Below are 8,532 nucleotides of genomic sequence, written 5' to 3' on the forward strand. Positions count from 1 at the left end.
TTGCTGCTTTCACCCTCAGGTTCTGGTAGCAGGGCTGTCAGCCCCTCATTCTAGAGCTGATCTCAAGAGCTTGAATTCAAACAGGTTCTGCAGATAGAAGCCATGTTCACTTTTCTCTGACCTGGTGTCTCAAATCACCTTAGTGATCTGGGGTATTGATTATACTCAGCAGTGTAGATTTAGTGTGTAGACTTGCTTGAGAACTGGCTGTAGAAAGATACTCAGCAGTGATCTTTCCCTGGCTCGTCCTGTGTTCAAGGTATTCCTGCAGCTCCAGGATATAAGTGGAGATCAGGGTATCTGCAGGGCACCATGATCTTGTATGACCTCAATGGGCCTCCTTGATGCTGATAGATTCAGGCCTATTCTTGCTGAGTTCTGTGCCTTGAGATTCGTGGGGACAGCAAAGTTATAGATCCTTCCTTTGAAGCAATAGTCCCTGTTGAACACACAAAGTTTTATGAGTCTTATATTGTTATAACTTCCCCTGTTTCAGAAGCTACTAGAAGGTGCTTAGAGACATTTCCCTGAAGAGAGTTCATCTGTCCCAGATACAGAAGTAGGTACCTCTCAGAGGCTCTTTTAGGAAGCAGCCATGAGCAGTGGACAGGGTTGCATACTAGATTGCAGGTATGGGCAAATGTGTATAAAGGGATGCTTCTCCAGTGCTGCTCTGCACCAGAGAAATAATATCAGGACTTCAGAATGCTTCCCATGTGTCATGGTGATTCTGTAAAGCAGGCTTGGGGCCTCGTTTGCATTCCCAGTCTATATTTCTATGTCCCATTCACCTCTTTCCATTTCAGAAATCTCTGCCTTTGTTAGAAAATCAAATAAAGAAGTTGTCACCAAGACTGCAGTGAGGAGCTGCAGAAGTATGGTGCAGACATACCAGAGGATGACAATGAGAAAACATTCTTCCTGATTGAAGTGAGCATTGTCCATAGTTTTGGGCATGATGACTGCATCACTATCTACACAGGAATCTCTTTCTGGTACTCTTCAGATCTCATGCCTCCAAGGCTGATGGAGATGCATCCTATCCATTTAGTGTTAAAAAAGGTGTCAGGATAGAGACTATGGTTGAGAGCAGGGTGGACCTTGTGGGGGGCATTTTCATTTTACCCACACTGACAGAAGAGTTCTCCCTAAGAATCCCAAAGAAGAGGAAGAAGGGAGGTATTTCCTGCAGCAAATTTCCCCCTCAAAACTGTTCTGTTGGGCCCATGAGGAGGAGCTGGTTCACCCACCTTGAGGGCACACATTTCCTTTTACAACTTTGAACCCATGCTTGAAAGACCTCTGCTGATACTGATGTTTTCCTTCTTGACAGAAAATCAACACTTTTAACCAGGACATCACTGCCATAGTACAAGGGGAGGAAAATGTGAAGGAGGGAGAATGTCGCCTGTTCAACAGGATCCGACATGAGTTCTTATTGTGGAGTAAGGAGATTGAAAAAAATTTCCAAAACGGTGAGCATCTTGTCCAATCTGGGTTGCCATCCTTAACAATCCTACACTCCATTGTTATAGACAATAGGAGACCATCACTCACTGTTCTGGTTCCTAGAAGGTCCCAGGTCAAGACACCAGAAGATGAGGTGACTGGTCAGGTCTCCATCTCTGCTGTCAAGATGACACCATCTATCCTGGTCCTCATGTGTGGAGGATGAGAGCCACTTTTCTCTGGCCTCTGTTATGAGGAAACACACACCCTCTGTGAGGATGGAGCTATCATGTCCTACTAACTTCTTAAATGCCAACCTTTCAGTGCCAGTATACTAGGAATGAAGTTCAAATTACAAACTTCAGTAAGACACCAGATAGGGAACTGTCAACAAAGCAAGGTAAAGGTGCTAGCAAAGTCCAACTTGGTGAACTAATGAGTTTTCTTGGGTTGATTTCCAGGAATATGGGTGAAGAGTTACTTACAGGCATAGAAATAACTCAAACACAGCTGTAATCTCAAAGCCCACTCCAGGATGGGCGATGGCTCATGAAATCTGGAGCACGGGGCACAGACTGCAAGCAGCTTAGGAGGTTGGAGAGTTAGTTCTGTGTAGTTCAATAGATCTGAGCCTTTTCCAGGCAGCCTGATTGGTCTCTACTTCTCCCTGGCATCTTGGATTATGTGAAAGTGAGTCTCAGAAGTCCCTATTGTTTATGTACACTTGGCATGAAGGCTTGGTGAATCTAGTCAGTTTCAGGGACTTTCTGGAGTCACTGATTTGTTGACTTCCTGAGTTTAAGGAGCTTCCCAGGAGGATGTAGTTGTTTTCATCTCCTTTCTATCTTCCTGTGCCTTCAGGAGCATCCCTCCAAAATGGAAAGTTTTAATCTTGGAGGAAACTGCTGCCTGTCCAGGGACATAATCCTGGGGCATCATAATATGTTTCATTATGTCAGTGAGGAGATAATAGAAGTGCAGGCAACACCCCCCCCCATTTTCATATCTTCAAAATCTGAAGCAGGGAGAACGTACAAGAAATCAGTTCTTTGATCACATCTGTGCTGAGAAAGATACCATAGTGGAGGGGATTTTGCCTTCCCTGAATGGCTTGATGAAAACATTGAATTGACTTAAACCAACCAGAGGTTTTAACAAACAGCTTCCCTTGGCTGTGCAGGACAGATGTACAAAGTGGAGTGTTCTGTCTATTGCAGGTACATGTAGGTGGTCAGGTGGGTAGCAATGGGCATTTGTAGAGACCCTTATGATACACTTATTTAAAGGATGTGAACCCCCCATGTCCCCACAGTGCCCACATTCTGCTGTACTAAACAAGATAGATGAAGCTGACAGTATAGGCCCTCAAGTATGTCCTAACTCCAGGGAAGAGTCACTGTTCTATTTCAAAACTTCACAAGTGCCTGTCCATTATATCTGATAGAAGAGGAGGGCTTAGAGACCAAAATATGAAGCAGCTATACAAATCCAAGGTACAAAAACTGGATCCAATTAGAAAATGTGCAAAACACTATAAAGATGTTTTTCCAAAAAGAAGATATACAAATGACTAATAAAACACTCAAAGGATGCATGGCCTGTGGCCATCAGAAATGCAAATGAAAACACAGGGATAATTCCTGTCCCAGACCCTAGGGAAGTTAGAATAAGAACGACAGACACTGGCAGGTGCTGGAGAAGAGGCAGGGAAAAGGAAGCCCTGGTCACTGCTGGGAATGTGAAATGGTACAGTTGCTGTGGGTTACAGCACTGAGCCCTCAGAGAGGCAAACACAAGATGCCCACTTCCATTCCTGGGGGAGCTGAAAGATGTCTATTTCCTCAACTATGAGGAAATAGTCAAACATACAAGTCCTCTTACCCTGAACCTGGCTTCTTCTCCCCATGTCTTCACAAGTCCTTCACTCTGAATATTTATGTGTCCTTGTCAGCCCCTGTAAGAACACAAGACACAGTGGATTAGAGATCACCCTAAGAGACTCCTTTCTACTTAGTAATTTCTATTAAAAACCTCATCTGCAAGTAGTCCCCTCCTGAGGTTCTGGGTGGTTAGGAACATAGCACAAGCATTATCAGGGAAGCAATTCCGCTCTCAGCATCACTCAGTGAAGTATTTTAACCCAAGAAAGGGACAGGAGTACAGATACAAGGTACAAGGCTGGTGAGCCTTGATGACAGGATGCTGAGTGAAAACCAGCAGGACAGTCATGGTGGCCTGTAGTATGTGATTCTATATAAGAAACACCCAGAATACATACATGGTGTAGACAGAGCAGAGCAGAGGCTGCAGGGTTGGAGAGAGGGCAGAAAGGGAGGCACCAACTGCTGTGAGAGCAGCAGGTCCTGGAGGTGACAGAAACTTCACAGAATCAAGGGTTAAAACTGTGGCGCTTGGCACAAAACTCAGACTGTATTTATAGTCTTGTTTAATGAGATAAGTTTTCTTTTAATTAAAAATATTCTGATGAGCTGGAATGATTGCTCAGTGGTCAGGGACACTCGCTATTCTTTCAGAGGACCTAGTTTTGATCCACAGCACCCACAAGGTGACTTATAAACATCTATAACCCATGGGATCTGAGGCTTCTCTGACCTCTGGAGGCACAGTATGCACATTGTGCACAGACATTCATGCAAGCCAAACCCCCATTCATATAAAATGATAAAATAAAAAATAAAAACAGCTAGTTCATTACAAAGTAAGCTGGGGCAATCTGAATCTGCTGCCCACTTCCAGTAGTAGGGAGAGGGACTAAGTGTTTTGTGTCATGAACAGGGAGATAAGGTCACACTTATTCGTAAAATTATTAAGGCCACTCCACGTAGTTAAAAGGGAAGTTTATTTTGTGGGGTAACTTACAAATGAAGGGATAGGTAACAGGGTCTGGGAAAGCTATGGCGCAGTCTGGTGGTGTTATCTGGAGAACTCTGCTCAGTCTACCTCCAGCGTCCAGGGGTCCTGGAACCAAGAGAAGCCTCTCCTCTGGATCCTGTGTCTTCAGCGTCCTCCTTCAGCCCCGCCTTGTGGGCATGACCATTACCAATGCCTCAATCGGGGGTTAGAACTTCCAGGCCAAGGATGGAATGGCTACCCACTACATCTCCCCCTTTTCTCTAAATAAGAAGGTTCTAACCTAACACAAGACTATTATACAAAGAAATGGTTATCAAATATTGTTCAGGAGTAATGAGGGATATTGACCTAGATAAGTTGAATTACAATAAATCCAAACAATATCAAGCAAAAAACACATACTAAAATCCAGGGAAGTCTAGACCGTGGGTAGGTGGATTGTTACAAAGATCATTCCAAAAGGGAGTAGACAGAGACAGCTGGCAGGCCTGGACAGTCATCTAATATTTCTCAACATCGTTGGTGGCATTCAAATTGGCTACAGGCCTAGATATCTGACAGACCATTTTCAGAAGCAGGAATTCTGAAATATCATCTTACCTTGTCTTGGCAAAGTACAGTGGTCGCTTTCCTTGTGTCCTGCTTGTCCAGAAAGGACAGCATTCGTACTGTCAGCAGTTGAGGCAAGGGCAGTTCTTTGCCCAGTAGGCCATTTTGTGCCAAGAAGACAAAGTTCCAAGTGGAAATTTCTTAGAAGCTCAACATTCTCTTGGGATCAAATTGGTGCTGCCAGGAGCAATTGTCTCTCACGTCAACAGAATTCTAAGTTATTTAAATGCCCATATTCTCTAGGTCCATGAAGTGTTTGAAGATTACCTATCCATCCGACCTATGTATTATAAATCTGGTTAACCTAACTAACATAATTATAGAGATGACAAGCATTAGGTGACAATAAATCTATAAGTCTTATCTACCTAAACAACCTAAGGACTAAGGCTTCATGTAAACAAGGCAAACAGTTTGTAAGCAAATGTACAGTAAAAGGACAATGACTTTAAAATTGTGACAATACACAAAACATCTTTAACAGAGGTAGGAATGTATAGTGCAATATACAACATGATAATAATCCTAAATATATATCAGTATACAGAATATCTAAAACAGAAGTAGAACATACATACAGTATGACATATATAAATTTACATTTGTATCAATATACAAATATTTCAAATAAGAGTAAAATTATGTGTACATTATAACAAACATAGTTCTGTATTTGTATCAATATACAAATTATCTTAAATAGGAATATAAAAAGTTATATTTGTATCAACATATAAGAATTCATAACAGTGCAAATTATAATGCCAATTATCTAAGGCTGCTATTGTACTAAATTTGTTTACTAATGTATATGATAGTCTACCATAATATCTTACACCATCCATTCCATTTCTTCTTTTCCCTTTTTTCTGAGACATATTTCTTTCATTAAGGAGAGTACTGAATTTAACAGTTTCTTCCACCCCCAACCCTAGAACCATCATCCATAACCCTGAGAAATATGAAACCTTAGGGAGAAGGGGCGCTGAGAAAATTCAACGTTTAATAAAGCACTATGCAATCTATTTCTAGGAGTCATTGTTACCTGTTTCTGTTTATTTTGCATATCCTTTAAAGTTCCATTGGATCTTTCTATGACTGCTTGGCCTGTGGGATTGTGTGGTATACCTGTAACATGCTTTGTATTGTAATAAGCAAAGAACTGTTCTCATTTTATTGGAGACATATGCTGGGGCATTGTCTGTCTTAATTTGTACAGGTATTCCCATGATGGCCATAACTTCTAATAGGTATGTAATCACAGAATCAGCCTTTTCAGAACTCATAGGAGTTGCCCACTGAAATCCTGAATAGGTGTCAATAGTATAGTGTACATACTTTAATCTTCCAAATTCTGCCAAAATAAACACATCCATCTGCTAGATTTCATTTCTTTGTATACCTTTTGGATTGCTCCCTGCAGGTAATGGAGTTGGTATAGAAGGAACAAGATAGGACATTTTTTCACAATATCCTTAGCTTGTTTGCCAAGTAATGGAGAAAATCCTTTTCAAACCTTTGCTATTTACATGGTGTTCTTATGAAATTCTGAGGCTTCTAGCACATTACCTAATTAGTAACTGATCAATCTCATCATTACCTTGTTGCTAGACGTCCTGGCAGACCTGTATGGGATCTGATATGTGTTATATATATATAGGATGTTCCCTTTTTTCTGATTGATTTCCTGCAATGTTTGAATGATAAAGTTAATTCTGTGTATTATCAGGAATAAATTCAGCAGTTTCAATAAGTAAAACATCTCTCTCTGCATATTGAGAGTCAGTGACTATATTGAGGTGTTCTGTGAAGTCCATCAGTACCATAAGAATGACATACAGTTCTGCCTTTTGGTACAGAGGCTGAATGGACTTTGTACCACTTTACTTAAGTCTCCTGATTTGTATCCTGCTTTCCCTGATTTATTTGCATCCGTATAGAATGTGAGGATTCTAGAAATTGGCTTGTGTCATAAAATGTGAGGAAGGACCCATTCAGTCTTCTTTATGAATTCTATTCTCTTGCTTTTGGGATAATGGTTGTTAATCTCTCCCAAAAAGTTACTGCAGGCTCTCTGCCAGTATTCATTATCTTTCCATAGAGATGAAATTTCCTCATTAGTTAAAGGTACTACAATTTCTGCTGGGTCCATTCCTGTCAACTGGAGAAGTCTTAACTTACCTTTTTGAATCAAATCAGAGATCTTTTCTATATAAGTTTTAATTTCTTATTTGGTTTATGTAGTAGGAATATCCATTCCAATATAATATCTTCCCTATGCATCAAAATACCTGTGGGGGGAATTCTGGAGGGAATATGACAAGAATGCATTTAAGTTCTGGATCCACATGATCCACATGTGCTTCTCAAATTGTCTTTTATACTAGAGCTAATTACTTCTCAGCTTCAGCTGATAATTCTCTTGGACTATTTAATTCTTTGTCCCCTTCTAGAGTATTAACCAAATTTTGTATTCCATCTTTGGGTATTCCCGTGATACCCAATAAGTTGGAAATGCTTCCTAACAACTTTTGAAAATCATTAAGAGTCTTCCATCGATCTCTCCTCAGTTGTACCTTTTGGGGTCTAATTTTTTTGTAGCTTCATCTTATATCCTAAGTAATTAATAGAGTCTCCTCTTTGTATTTTTTTCAGGAGCAATTTGCAGTCCCCAGTGAGGCAAAACTTCTTTACTTCTTCACACATGCTTTCTAATGTGTCTAACTTTGGATCAGCTAATAGGATATCATCCATATAGTGATAAATTATGGATTGTGGAAACTTTACACGAATTATCTCCATTGGTTTTTGCACAAAGTATTAGCATAAGGTAGGGCTGTTTAACATTCCCTGTGGGAGAACCTTCCATTGATATCTCTTGACTGGCTGTGAATTGTTATAATTAGGAACTGTGAAGGCAAATTTTTCTCTATTATTTTCTTGTAAGGGTGTGGTAAAGAAACAGTCTTTTAAGTCAATAACTATTATAGGCCATTATTTGGGTAGTAGAGAAGGCAAGGGCATCCAAGTCTGTAGGGAGCCCATAGGCCAAATTACTTTATTAATAGCTCTCAGATCTGTCAGCATTCTCCAATTACCAGACTTTTTTTAAAAATAACAAATACAAGAGGATTCCAAGGGCTGGTAGATTCTTCAATATGTTGAGCATTTAACTGCTCTTGAACCAGCTGTTCTAAAACTTGTAGCTTCTCTTTGTCAAAGGCCACTGTCCAACCCAGATAGGTTTATTAGTTAGCCATTTTAAAGGTAAGGCATTTGGTACTTCTGAGAGTTCAACAGCAGTTGTGCTCTGTTTGTGTACAGCCTGAATGGTTGGTGACTGTTTTTTACAGCATGTTATGATATTATTCCTAGAAACATGCATTGGCCTATATTCCTTTTCTGAGAGTGTAGGAATTTTAATCTGAATATTCCACTGTTGTAGCAGATCTCGGCCCCATAGATTTACTGCTACATTTGCTACATATGGCTTCAGCCTTCTTCTCTGTCCTTCTGGCCCTATGCATTCAACCCATCTCGAACTCTGTTTTATCTGAGATAGGGTGCCAATTCCTAAAAGTTGGACATCTACTTCTTGAA

The 8,532-nt window shown here is 40.5% G+C and overlaps 1 protein-coding gene across 1 annotated transcript in view; it reads left to right on the forward strand.

Moving 5' to 3' along the window:
• The window catches only part of LOC118593998 (interferon-induced GTP-binding protein Mx2-like), a 59,083-nt gene that overhangs the window by 24,090 nt on the left and 26,461 nt on the right, over nt 1-8,532 (forward strand).

The sequence above is a fragment of the Onychomys torridus genome, chromosome 12, assembly GCF_903995425.1.
Source record: "Onychomys torridus chromosome 12, mOncTor1.1, whole genome shotgun sequence".
NCBI lineage: Eukaryota > Metazoa > Chordata > Mammalia > Rodentia > Cricetidae > Onychomys > Onychomys torridus.